At 43.8% G+C, this 15,110-nt stretch overlaps 1 long non-coding RNA gene across 1 annotated transcript; it reads left to right on the plus strand.

Moving 5' to 3' along the window:
* The first annotated feature begins 7,713 nt into the window (after positions 1–7,713).
* Positions 7,714–13,596, plus strand: LOC142915333 (uncharacterized). The gene is made up of 3 exons (XR_012935902.1): positions 7,714–9,680; positions 13,094–13,218; positions 13,527–13,596. It is a non-coding gene; the product is annotated as an uncharacterized LOC142915333 (long non-coding RNA).
* The last annotated feature ends 1,514 nt before the right edge of the window (positions 13,597–15,110 follow it).

A 15,110-nucleotide genomic window follows, 5' to 3' on the forward strand; every position in this document is an offset into this window, starting at 1 on the left:
CGGCTACCATGAGAGATTCGTTCATGAGGCCATTCACATATACAAGCACAGAGACAATTTCAACCGAGAAGATGGATTCAGGCTTAGTAACCACTGGAAAGATGTTTTAAATCATTTCTGTTCTTAATTAATTGTATTTTTACGATGACCTTCAGACCGCAGCTCTTTCGCCAGCATTGCCTCTTAATACCTCTCACACCACGGTTAATGGTATAGTTTTACAACATGGAGCATACTAGGGCCTCGCAGCTGTCTCTCTCCCCCTCCTCTGTTCCGACCATGGACGAACTCGTCCGTCTGAACGGGGCCCGTAGCTATCCGTGGTACTGAAATTTGAGGGTAAGAATCCACCCATTTTTACGCCATATAGCATTGTGATATATAACGACTTATTGTTGGTAGCTTAGCTGATTGGAGAATATAGAGTTTATTGATAACATGAAGATAATTTATATTTTAGTTTTTATTGGTTCACTATATAGTACTGTGAATAGCTCAGATGTGTAGTCATTTCTGTGACCAGTCACTAGCTAATCACTCAGTTGTTTCAATGCTGGAATTCGCCTAGTTATTTCAATGCTAAATTCTCCTGTTTGATTTGTACTAAGGGCCTCGGTGAATGTGTATGCTCTGACTTTAACGTAGCTATTTCTGCAGCAGGTACAAGCTCTATTTCTGCAGCAGGTACAAGTTAATCACTCAGCTATCTCAATGCTAAATTCTATGCTAATTCCATTGTCAAGATGTGTATGCCTTAACTTAGCTATTTCAATGCTAAATTCTATGCTAATTCCTTTAACAATGGGTGCCTCTGCGGGTGTGTATGCTTTAACTTTTAACATAGCACTTTCTGTGACCAGTCACAAGCTAATCATTCAGCCATTTCAATGCTAAATTATATGCTAATTCCTTTGTCAAGGCGCTTTGTTCCTCTCACACAGCTTAAAGGCCGTATCTGAACGTGGCTCTTTCACTCCAGCGCTGTCCTACCAGACAGTCTCGCCCCCTTCACCTGATGAAGGCCGCTTGTGTTGTGGCCGAAACGTTGTGAGAATATTATTGTGTTATTTTATTTTATCAATTTATTATTTTATTATCATTCTACGTGACTTTACCGAAAGAACCAAAGAAGATTCTCTAATTTATTTAGTTACGGAGCCGCTCATTGTGGGAGGAGCGTGTCTCGTACTCCGGAAGTGACGTCATGTCACCTGCTGCCGCGTGACGTCACGAGGTAACTGGAAGCTATCGCTTCCTTCACTGAAATCCGAGGTGAGAAATTCTCATTGCGATTCTGGTTGTTGTGGTGGTGGTTGTGGTGGTTGTTGTTGTTTACCAAGGTAGAGCCTCTCTCTCTCGTAGGGATGTCAGTTGAGTAGCAGCGAGCATGGGAATCGATGTCCAGGTTGGAACTTTACAACGCGGGGCCTAGCAACGCGGGGCCTTGCCTCCTGCCCTCGCCTGATTGTGTTTAATTATCTCGCTTAAGTTTAATTTGTCTTCACCCGGCTCGCCACTTTGTAACTTTGTTTTATTGTCAATATTCACGCAGTTTTTATTTTCATTTTTTGTTAGCAGGCCAAGCCCGCTTGAGCTGCTATACCGCTCTTGTCATCAGAAGCGACCTGCCCACAACAACACAAGGTGAGGCTTTGTCAACGTGTGTGAATGTTTTGACTTAAAACTTTGGTGACTGCAGGAATTTATATTCTTGGTTCTTTCGGTAAAGTCACGTAGATAGAAAATTAAATGAAAATAACAATAAAAATAAATGTAAATAAAGCAAAACAACTCACGTCGTTTTGATCGCAACACAAGTGGTCTTTATTTAATGTAATTGTATTATCTGTTATTGTTATTTTCTATCTACGTAACTTTACCGAAATCAACAAGAATACGTGTGTCAATGTCTATCGGTCAAAGACGCTAAACGGAGTGACGCGCAAACTCCAAATATACAGCAGGCGTCAGGGTCGGGATCGAACCCACGACTTCCTGTATACCAGGTGAGGTAGTTAACATCTCACCACGGAGAGAGACACGCAAACTCCAGTTAGCCTCGAATATGTTCGTTGATACTCGATTAATTACTTGGTGGAGTGAGGAAGCATTCATGCCAAGCAGATGAAGGTGGCCAGGCGTGATTCTAGACACGCCACTGCCTGTTTACCCAGTGACTGTACAGTTTGTGTTTGCAGTAACGTCTATTAACTCTGTTGAACACGGAGGTTATAGCGTAACAATATTTACTTTTGTTTTCCTCTGGAACTCTTTATAATAATGGAAACAGGAGGTGAACACAGCACACACATTCAGCTGAAGTCGGAACTGTTCATCCCAGCATTCAAGGACATCTGAGCCTGGATTCACACCTCTAAGTTGCGATTGAACATTAATTTATGCATTTCTGCCTAACACAAATAGGTTTTTTTTCAACACCCTTTGCTATGTCAGCTGAATTTAGCTCTCATAAATATTCCTTTTGTAGCCAGACAGCTGAAATTGTGTACTCAGAGTTTTGGGTGAACATTCATTTTGAAGATACAAGGGCTTCCAGGCATGTTTATGACCATTTGCCCTCTCATTGTGTGCCATAACAGCCCTGTGATGAATTTGGGAAACTTTTTCACTACATCATGAATATATGAATAAGTATAGACGTGTAAGTCAAATGTGACTGTATATATGCATTCCTCTGTGCCTCGATACTGACGTGTAGATGATGTGGATATTCTTATTTTCTGTCTGCAGCTGACGCTGGTCTGATGGAGCAAAGGCACTCAGCACAGCAGCTCGGTACGACAAGTCAACAATGCGACCAGCGTGCATACAGCACGGATCGGACTGGAAATTTGACACAGCACCAGAGAACTCGCACAGGAGGGAAACCCTTCAAGTGCACTGTGTGTGACAAGGCATTTGCATGGCCATCAGTTCTTGAGACCCACCAGAGAACACACACAGGAGAGAAACCCTTCAAGTGCATTGTGTGTGGGAAGGCATTTTCACAGTCATCTGCTCTTAAAAAACACCAGAGAACACACACGGGAGAGAAACCTTTCAAGTGCAGTGTGTGTGGGAAGACATTTTCAGATTCATTTGCTCTTAAAACACACCAGAGAGCACACACGGGAGAGAAACCCTTCAAGTGCAGGGTGTGTGGGAAGGCATTTTCAGATTCATCTGATCTTGTAAAACACCAGAGAACACACACGGGAGAGAAACCCTTCAGGTGCACGATGTGCAGGATGGCGTTTACACAGTCAAGTAATCTTGTAACACACCAGAGAACACACACGGGAGAGAAACCCTTCAAGTGCAGTGTGTGCGTGAAGGCATTTTCACGGTCATCTGATCTCGTATTACACCAGAGAACACACACGGGAGAGAAACCCTTCAAGTGCAGTGTTTGTGGGAAGGCATTTTCACAGTCATCTGCTCTTAAAAAACACCAGAGAACACACACGGGAGAGAAACCCTTCAAGTGCAGTGTGTGCGTGAAGGCGTTTGCACGGTCATCTTCTCTTGTAAAACACCAGAGAACACACACGGGAGAGAAACCCTTCAGGTGTACTCTGTGCAGGAAGCCGTTTGCAGATTCATCAAATCTTCGAAGACACCAGAGAACACAAAAGCATCGGAAGATCCACAAGGAGCGGAGTCGGAGTCTGAAATCAGCTTGTGAAAGTCAAAGTGCCGCAATGAGCCCATCCCTCATGAAACAAGAACCGGACGAAAATCCCAGCTTGGACACTTTTAAAGGTATCGAGGTGAAATGTGAAGAAGTGATGAGCGAAGAAGTGAAGGTAAAATGTGAAGATGAAGATCCAACTCCAAAATGGGACCTTCACATCGTGAAGCAGGAGGAGAATTCTGACTGTGAGGCAGAGTGAGGCAACTCCCAGCAGTTTGTGGAAGTGGAGGTGTGGGTGGACTTGCTCCTAGACAATACAAAGTCAAGTGGAGACCTGGTAGATGTGTAAGCCAGAGACGATGTTGCTACAATAGATACACCTTTGTCACAGGCCTTTAATGACAAGAATGTGAAGTTGAACACTTTGTGGGCCCGTGGGTTGGGTAGATCTCTAACCAGGAGCAAGAGCCAATAAGCTCCCAAGCATTCACTATGTTATCATAATAATTTATTTTACACGGTGCTTGCTTAATCGCCTCAGCAACTCGGAGTTTTGTGTCGTACCTCGTCTGAAACACTCAAAGAGCATCCCCAAGTAGCAGCTGCCCCTGTGTGGCACAAGGTGGTGGCCCTGCACCGGCCTGCATGTGGACAAGAGCCTATCAGTAGGGGGCGATGATTGATGTGTCATCTCAGTTGTGTAGTTTGTAGGTAATGTTTAGAATTTGCTACATTTTCACTCAGACGCCAGCATGCAATGGCCTACTCATTTTGAATGACACAATAGTATGTTTTACATTCACTGTGAAGCAGACTGCAACTTTTTTTTAAAAGCTTCTTGTTAATATGATGTAACGTGATGCAGTATATTTCACTGCAGTAATCCAATTTTGTCAATATGCCTGTCAATAATTTAGAATGAATACTTGTCTGGTTTTGTGCATACTTGTAACATTTGATCGATAAGGGTCAAATATTGAATAAGTGATGTTAGGACAGTGTGTGTGTCTGTTTGGAAGTAACCTGTACAGAGAACTCAGGTGAGACCCGTTGTTCTTGTGATACAGGTCAAACGGTGTTTTTGTGATCCACGAAGCATCTGGAGCAACTCATTGTCTTTGAAATAGGTAGCACACTCGGATCATTCATGAGTTACAATGCATACCACTTGAAAGTTACACGTATAGGAGGAGGTACATTCTCTACAACACGAATTGTAGTTTTGTCTTACGTGGTGACGTAGATTTTGTCTAGCTAGGACTAGAAATGCTCCTTGCTGATTCACGTCTGGATGTTCGTAACCATCGGTTGAAGCAAACCCCACTGCTGTTGTTGAGACGCTGTGCACCAATAAGGGTCCAAGACATTGACGGCCTTCAGGCCAGGAAATTCACAACATTTGCACACAAAGGACGCATTCACGCAAATACTCCATGCTCCGTTTTGAAGTTTTGAAATGAAGCATCTTTGAATTGTGTTGTTTTGAATTAGATGATTTTATTTCTTCATTAAAAGCTTGTTTCAATTTACATCTGGAAGACTTCATTGAAAAGGACATTTCATGTGAATTTTCTCTCGTCATTAAGTAGATGGCCTTGCCGGGGGTTCGGTTTGATGCGGACTTTCACCTGTTTGGGATTGCGGGATCGAGATAAGGCGACACGGAGCTGGCCGTGCGAGAAGACCGCCGTCTGCAGATCGATTCCAACGTAATCGAACGTCTGTCCCTGCGCCTCCGTCGTCCATGCAGGGGGTGCGTAGGTTTGCAGCGCCCCCTGCATGAAAACAACGGAAAGTGCAGTGTTCATCACAGATAAAGTTGCGCGCTTATATTTAAAATGTTTTTCTTTTATAAGGTGATGTTGAAATCAGAAAGTGTTTGGCCAGTTGATGATTTCAATCAGATTTATTCATTTATTATGAACCACATATCTGAGCTTTTGTGGTCCTGTTGAGCTAAAGTTGGAAAAAGTCCGTGACTTTAACTTCGCTCAATATTGTAAACGTGTTTCTATTATTTAGGTATTGTTTAATACAAACTACTTCAGATAATGGGTTTCAAGATGTACTTGAATGGCACGTTCGTTGTTCCGGTGTTTAATGGCTTGGACGTCATGGCAAATGGCTTCCATCGATGTGGAAGTCAATGGTGGATGATAATTTGACATTTCGGTGTTGATTTGGAGTAGATTGTTTAACTGTTGCATACCGGGTGGTGAAATGCTTTGCCGAGTACCTGAACTGTTTGACCAAGTGAATTCATGAAGAGTTCGATACGAGTTTGAGCGTTAATATTCTTGCGGAACAACAAAGGTCGGATATTTTAAAGATTCCTGACCGTACGTTTATTGCGACAATGTTCAAGGGGAACACGTGTGGAGGAGAGTTCCGGGTGAAGTCTCCCCTTACCTGGCAACCATGGTGGCTGTCCGCTGATCACTCTCGCTCCGTCACAGCTACGAGCTGTAGGGATGGGACGCTCCACCCTGGCGCTGTTTTAATTCACAGCACCAAGACTGGAGAGCCTCATCCCTGCAGTTCCCTCCTGTCGTGCCGCATCATTTACCGCGTAACGAGGCAACGTTTTCATGAGCAGTGCGTTCCACTACGCACCCACACGAGCGAACCATGTGCAACAGTGTGCATACATACAGACACGAACAAACACGCGGGTGCACATACACACACGAGCGCTTACTTGCAAACACGGACGGGTGGAGATGCACGCACGAGTGTGGTCACCACCTGGCTAGCTACACTAGTCACGTGATAACTAGTATAGTAAACTATACACTACACTATACACTACACTATACACTACTATAGACTACACTATACACTACACTATACTAAACTATACACTGCACTATACACTATTATACACTACACTATACACTACTATACACTACACTACTATACACTACACTACTATACACTACACTATACACTTTTATACACTACACTATACACTACGCTACTATACACTGCACTATACACTACTATACACTACACTACTATACACTACTATACACTACACTATACACTACTATACACTACACTATATACTACACTATACACTACACTATTATACACTACTATACACTACACTACTATACACTACACTATGCACCACTATACACTACTATACACTACACTATACACTACTATGCAATACACTATTATACACTACACTATACACTACTATACACTACACACTATACACTACACTACTATACACTACACTATACACTACACTACTACACAGTACACTACTACACTATACACTACACTATACACTACTATACACTACACTATACACTACTATACACTACACTATACACTACACTATACACTACACTACTACACAGTACACTACACTATACACTACACTATACACTACTACACACTAGTGCTGCACAAGTCCCCAAACTGCAAAGACAAAGGCTCCCCAATGTAGACTGACGCATCCACAGACGCACAATGGACCCACGGACTCGCACAGAAACCCACGGACTCATCGACTCCCACTGGGCGTGTGCTGTTAGCGAGCACCGGTGAGGGTCGCGATGGAACAACACCAGGGGCTGGTGTGGACAGAACCACGGCTGGCCGCTCGTCTCTCAAATTCTGATGTTAGCACCCCCACCCACCTCACCACCTTAATTATGGCTGAGTCCACCTAAGTGACGCTCAGGACTGCTTCAGGTAAGGGGCCGACCTTAAATGACGTCACGCGATTTTAGAGGATTTTCGACCCCCCCCATCGTCACACGACGTCACACAAAGTCAGACCCCTCCCCCTCAATTATGACGTCACAAAGTTCTGCCCCCCTCCCCCCCCCCCAAAAATAAAACATGCTTCAAATCGCTTTAAACTATTGTTGTCATTGTAGTGCGTTGTAAATGTGGCGCTGCACTCTGATGTAGGTAGAAAACATTACAAAGTTTATTTAAGTAGAACGCGTTTATATTTATTTAAAGTTGCGCAATTTGATGTGACGTCACTTTTCTCAAACCCCCCCCCCTTGTCACACATCGTCACAAACGTCTGACCCCGCCCCCCCCCCCTCTAGGTGCGTGACGTCATTCACGGACGGCCCCTAATTGTCGCTGGTATTGGACGTGAGCGAGAATGGCGCAGCGCCGCTAACCGCTACGCCGTGATGGTGCCCTTACCTGCATGAACGGAGACGCGGTCAGACGATGCGTGAGTCGCTGGTGCAGGCAGGACGAGTGATCTCGGGCGTACCTCCTGACATGGAAGGCGAGGGAGGTCGGAGTGCGCGTGTGAAGAGAGACGGCAAGGGGCAGGAGGAGAGGGGGGCGATCGGACGGAGCGGAAGCAGGAGCACGAGGGCAGGAGAGGCAGCGGAGCCGTGGAGGAGTCTGGGCGCGCTTGATGGTGAAAGTTGACGTGGACGCACGCTGCAGAAGAGAAGAAAATCTTCACGCTCGGCGCCACACACAGCCAGACGTAGCTCACCTCATCCGTCTTGCTGATGATGTGTAGGACGACTAGACTCTGATTGTCTTGTAGCTCTGTGGAAAGAAGGAGAGATGTCTTGGGTCCAACAAGGCCCTCTGCCACCGGTATGGGCGGGGGGGGGGTACCCTAGTGGAGGGCTGAGCGTGGGAGTGAGTCGAGGGGAGGGTGAGTGGTGGTTGACATGAATTTTAATTCCTATACATGCTATGTATTGTAACATTTATTGTCGTATGGTTTTACATATGGTAGAACATATAGGCTATTAGACGAGGACCAATTCAGTGGTAACATCGTTAACATGGACCCACATCGTCATCAGGGACCCACATCGTCAACAGGGATGCTCGCCTCGTCAATAGAGACCCACATCAAAAGGGACGCTCACCTCTTTAATCCGGACCCATATCATCAATCGGGACCCATATCATCAACAGTGACCCACAACATGAATATTGACACCTCGTCAGTAGGGACCCACATCGTCAACAGTGACCCACAACATGAATATGTTCACGTTTTTCTTTTGTTGCGGTTGCACCCGAGTCAAGAGCCGCACGGCTCACAGGGCTCTGCACCTGACACATGAAACTTAAATTAAACTGAAGACGACGTCTCGCCAGCATGCATCTATCCTCCACGCGTGGCCTCTGTCACGCGACTTCCACGATTTCGCCTGAGAGTCTCCCGCCGCGTGCCCCCATAGGTCTTCTCCATCGGTCGCTCGACCCGCGTAGACCATTCATCCGCATGGTCCACGTGGTCAAAGAAGAAGTTGGTACCAGCCGAGGCAGCACAACGCCAGTAACACAGACTCACGTTAATGGTCGATAAGAGTGAAGTACAGTACGTCATAACCCACTCATTTCAAATGTTTGCCACATTATTCGTTGCTATTGGTCACATAAAGAACTTGGAATTGCTAATGCTGTGCCACCTCAGGTTCTAAGGCAAAGTGAAATGTCTGCTCTGGGCCGGTCAAGGACACCATTTCTCTGATGAAACTATCACATTCACGACACGTGATAAAGCATTTAAGCAGTATGCCTGCTGTAATCATAGCAGGTACCATCACAGCATGCCCTGATGTAATTATAGCAGGTACCACTAGTCGGTATGCCTGCTGTAATCATAGCAGGTACCACCACAGCCAGTATGCACTGCTGTTATAGCATAAAAAATATAACGATACTATCATAGAATGTTAACTAAACGAGCATAAATTTGTAACTAATTTAGGATAAACATTAAACTTAATGAGTATGGATAAATAAACTACATTAGCATACAGATTAAAACTAATTAGCATACCAAAATTAGCATAGGACAACCGTTGACCAATCGCTGCGCACCATCGCCGGAGACGCTCCCAGGTTTGCCTCTCGACCAATCGGATCGCTGGCCTTCCCCCCCCTCCCCACTTTGGCACGCGGCGACCAATCAGATCGCGGGAGGACGCTACCATTTTTAATGCCCTGCAAGCTGAACGCCGCGCGCCCATGTGCGTGTGAGTGTTTAGTTTTGTTTTAATTATTTTAATCATTAAAGTTCGCGAGTGTCAAGGTAAGCTACGTTGACTTTCTTTTTTAAAACATTTTCTCAAGAGAACCGTTGTTGCTGCTGCTGCGACTGTTGTTGTGAAAGGCCCGGTACACCCTGAGGCCTTGCCTAGACTAGGACAGCCTTGATGTCACGTGGGTCCACACTCTTTGCTTTCGGTAAAGTCACGGAGGTAGAAAATAAAATGTATTTATTATTTAATTTAATTACATTTTATTTTATATCTACGTTAAATTTCATTTAAAATTTTAATTCATTTAATTAAAATTTATTTTATACCTACGTAATTTTTTTTTATAAATGAATGAGTTTTATAATTTAATTTAAATTTATTTTATACCTACGTAAAATTTTATTTAAATTGTAATCAATTAAATTGTATTTATTTTATTTCATACCTACGTTAAATTAAATTGAAATTTTTAATAAATTATCATATTTTTTTACATTTATTTTATTTAATACCTACGTTTAATTTAATTTTTAAAATATATTACATTACTTTATTTAAATTAATTTTATTTTATACCTACGTTCAATTAAATTTTTAATAAATTAAATTTATTTTATTTAAATTTTTTAAATTAATTAAATTTATTTTATTTAAATTGCATTCATTTTATACCTACGTTAAATTAAATGAAATGCTTTAATAAATAAAATTAATTTTATTTAAATTAAATTTATTTTATTTCATACCTACACATGTACAGTCATTTTAACTGCTCTGACTGCTACAAGCTAAGTGTGGCCTGGAATCGTATTATTAAGTAATACATTTTACAATTACAATTCCTTATAGAGGAACCCCATACTAATGAACTGACTACGTATCTATATAATTAAAAGACCGCACGCAGATATCGCAAAAAGGACCCCGTTGTCAATGATATAATTCGATGTACGTACAGCAGTTGCATGCAGTTAATGATGTACGTACAGCCGTTGCTGTACGTACATCATTAAAATTACACCGATTGTAATACGTCACCAAAGACGACACAATTTTAATTTGACCCCCGGGTCTGATCGCGTTAACTGTGCAGGTGGCGGGTCTAGAGGTTACTTGCACGTATGTGCAGCTTGTTGAATATTGACGTGCGATGACTTGTGGAGAGGAAGAATGATGATGATGGCGATGCAAGTCTTGAAGTCTGACGCTGTTCTGAGTCGTGTAGCCTACCGCGTGCCACTTTGGGGATTGCGTAATGTCATTTTAGTTTCCTCTGTGGAACTTTTTATTTTGTTGATTCTAGCGATGTAACTGACGTAGGGCGGGCTTGGGAGCGGCGTTGACGATGTATTTTGGCGTTACACCAACCAGCACCTTTGCATTCAGAAGTTGGAGGTGCTTTGATTGTTACAGCGAGAGGTGGAATCGTCACCGCCATCGTCATGGGTTTAAGTGGGCACGGAGCCCGTCAAGGGAATGGGTAGGTAGAGGAATGGGGTTGGAGAGTATACACAACTTGCATTTCTAGTCATTTCAACAATTTATGGGCATGCGCATCATTAACAGTATCCTGATTGATGAGCAAAACAAAATCGCAATTTAATCGTGAATCTATTGTCATAAATGAGTCTGAAATATGAATAGTCATACTCAAAACCACATTCATATTGTTATTAAAAATCATTGTACCCCCATTCATGATGACAATTCCAATATGGTCATTATAATGCTCAGAATTACACTTATATTCTCAGAATCATGAACATTTATTAAAACAGCAGTGTGCTCAAAATGCTCATTTAACAATTTCAACATGCACACAATCAATTCCAAGATTCTAATCAAAGTAAGTCCTATGTATCGTGGTGTTTTCATGCTTATACATTATTGCGTGCCCCCCCAAGAAAATATAAAGTCTATTTTTATGTTTGCACGGTGTACAGTCTGGAAATTTCCCACATGGCAAATTTCAAGCTTGGTGCGTGTCGGGAAGTACGCTAAACAATTTGAACAGACGCACACATTCACAACTTTGCCTTTGGTATATATGGAGATTAGTAATCAATTGTTAATTTAACTACTTTCATGTTGACAGATTGGAAATAGGAATAGCACTGGCTCACCACGGGGCTTATCGCGTGGTATCTGGGCACTTTATATGAAACGTAAACCCCACAGTTTGTGAGTACAATTCCTCGCAAGTTACAGACACAGACAGACTATGACGTTTCTAGGTAAGAGTAAGAAATGAATCTACGTGTCGAGGAGAGACGAGAGAGCCAAGAGGTCACCTCGGGAGACGGGGCGGCGCGGCAACCTTAGTCACGTGACTGAAGGAGTGTGGGCGTGCCGTGCGTACGTGTGTGTACTGTGTGTGTGTGTGTACCGTGTGTGTGTACTGTGTGTGTGTACTGTGTGTGTGTACCGTGTGTGTACTGTGTGTGTGTACCGTGGGTGTGTACCGTGCGTGTGTGTGCACCGTGTGTGTGTGTACTGCGTGCGTGTGTGTGTGTACTGTGCGTGTGTACCGTGCGTGTGTACTGTGCGTGTTTGTGTACTGTGTGTGTATACTGTGTGTGTATACTGTGTGCGTATACTGTGCGTGTGTGTGTACCGTGTGTGTACTGTGCGTGTGTACTGTGCGTGTGTACTGTGCGTGTGTGTCTTTCGTGTGTGTGCACCGTGTATGTGTACTGTGTGTGTGTGTGCACCGTGTGTGTGTACTGTGCGTGTGTGTCTGTGTACTGTATGTGTGTACTGTGTGTGTGTACTGTGTGTGTGTACCGTGTGTGTGTGTACTGTGTGTGTGTGTAACGTGCGTGTGTGTGTACCGTGCGTGTGTGTACTGTGTGTGTGTGTACTGTGTGTGTGTACTGTGTGTGTGTGTAACGTGTGTGTGTACTGTGTGTGTGTAACGTGTGTGTGTGTAACGTGTGTGTGTAACGTGTGTGGTGGTAGTCTAGCGGTTAGTGCACTGTACTACGAACATAACGACCCGAGTTTGATTCCCGCTCACAGCCAACACCCAGTGACGATTATTTGAACCGGTTCTGGGCCTCCCCTAGGTCGACTCAGCCTCAAATGTGTGTGTGTGTACGTACACCACACAAACACACAGTCTGTACGTACACACACACAGTGTGTACGTACACACAATAATGTCCACGTTGTTGTTGCTGAGTTCACGCACCCAAGGGAGGGGGCAATGGAAAATAAATAAAACCAAGGTATTCACACTCCCCCAACCCCGTCCACGGCGCTCTTGAGCGTGACGTCACCTCCGCTTGGGTCACTGCCGATATCAATCCAGTGGCAATCCTTATTTGGGCAAAGCTACGCCCAGTGACTGGCGGTTCATTAACAATGTATCCGTTGAAGCCGTCGAGAGTTTATTGCGACGGGTTCAGCAGCCACGCCCCATCCCTCGACGTATGGCCCAGGTTCATTAACATAATTTATTCAGTTACAGAGCCGCTCTTTGTGGGAGGGGCGTGTCTTACCCCGGAAGTGACGTCATGTTACTGCTTACCCGCGTGACGTCGCGAGGTCACAGGAGGCTGCCGATCCACGCTTGCACTGAAATCCGAGGTGAGAAATTCTCATCGTTGTGGTGGTGGTGGTTGTGGTGGTGGTTGTTGTTGTTTACCAAGGTAGAGCCTCGCTCTCTCTCGTAGGGATGTCAGTTGAGTAGCAGCGAGCATGGGAATCGATGTCCAGGTTGGAACTTTACAACGCGGGGCCTAGCCACGCGTGGCCTTGCCTCCTGCCCTCGCCTGATTGCATTTACTTTAATTATCTCTCTTAAGTTTAATTTGTCTTCACCCGGCTCGCCACTTTGTAACTTTGTTTTATTGTAAATATTCACGCAGTTTTTATTTTTCATTTTTTGTTACCAGGCCAAGCCCGCTTGAGCTGCTATACCGCTCTTGTTATCAGAAGCGACCTGTCCACAACAACACAAGGTGAGGCTTTGTCAACGTGTGTGAATGTTTTGACTTAAAACTTTCGTGACTGCAAGAATTAATATTCATGGTTTATTCGGTAAAGTCACGTAGATAGAAAATAAAATAAAATAACAGATAATAAAATTGAAATTTTTTTTTAAATAAAGCAAAAAACCCACGACGTTTTGATCTCAACACAAGTGGTCTTTATCTTATTGAATTTAATCTGTTATTTTTATTTTCTATCTACGTGACTTTACTGAAAGAACCAACAATACGTGCATCAATGTCTATCGGTCAAAGATGCTAAGCGCGTGCCGCTGTTGACTCTGAATGTGTGGAGGGGAACACCTTCACCACGGGAAGAGAGAGAGACAGAGACACGGATAGCCTCGGCTATGTTGATTGATCCTCGATTCATTACTTGGTGGAGTGAGGAAGAATTAATGCTGAGCAGATGAAGGTGGCCAGGCATGGTTCTGGTCACACCACCACCTGATTACTCATGGCAGTGTGTGACAGTGTCAAGTTTGTGTTTGCAGTAAAGTCTATTAACTCTGTTGAACACGGAGGTTATATCAAAACAATAGTTTATTGTTGTTTTCCTCTGGAACTCTTACTAAGAATGGAAACAGGAGGTGAACACAGCACACACATGCAGCTGAATTGGGAAGTGTTCATCCCAGCATTCAAGGACATCTGAGCCTGGATTCACACCTCTAAGTTGTGATTGAACATTAATTCATGCATTTCTGCAAAACACAAATAGTATTGTTTTCAACACCCTTTGCTATGTCAGCTGAATTTAGCTTTCATAAATATTTATTTTGTAGTCAGACAGCCAAATTTGTGTGCTGAGAGTTTTGGGTTAACATTCATCTTGGAATATATGAAGGCTTCCAGGCATATTAATGACATTTTCCCTCTGTGCCATAGCAGCCCGTGGAGAGAAACCCTTCAGGTGCACTCTCTACGTGAAGGCGTTTGCACGTTCATCAAATCTGATGAATTTGGGAAACTTTTTCACTACATCATGAATATATTAATAAGTATAGACGTGTAAGTCACGTGTGCATTCCTCTGTACCTGACGTGTAGATGGTGTGGATATTCTTTTTTTCTGTCTGCAGCTGACGCTTCCTCTGCAGAATTGGTCTGATGGAGCAAAGGCACTCAGCGCAGCTCGGTACGACAAGTCAACAATGCGACCAGCGTGCAAACAGCACAGATCGTACTGGAGATTTGACACGGCACCAGAGAAGTCACACAGGAGAGAAACCCTTCAAATGTACTGTGTGTAACAAGGCATTTTCATGGTCATCTGCTCTTAAAAAACACCAGAGAACACACACTGGAGAGAAACCCTTCAGGTGCACGATGTGCGGGATGGCGTTTACACAGTCATGTAATCTTGTAACACACCAGAGAACACACACGGGAGAGAAACCCTTCAGGTGCACGATGTGCCGGATGGCGTTTACACAGTCATATAATCTTGTAACACACCAGAGAACACACACGGGAGAGAAACCCTTCA

Source organism: Petromyzon marinus, unplaced genomic scaffold (genome assembly GCF_048934315.1).
Source record: "Petromyzon marinus isolate PM22_M1 ecotype Great Lakes invasive population unplaced genomic scaffold, UKy_Petmar_22M1.pri1.0 PM_G_Scaffold_3, whole genome shotgun sequence".
Taxonomy (NCBI): Eukaryota; Metazoa; Chordata; class Hyperoartia; order Petromyzontiformes; family Petromyzontidae; genus Petromyzon; species Petromyzon marinus.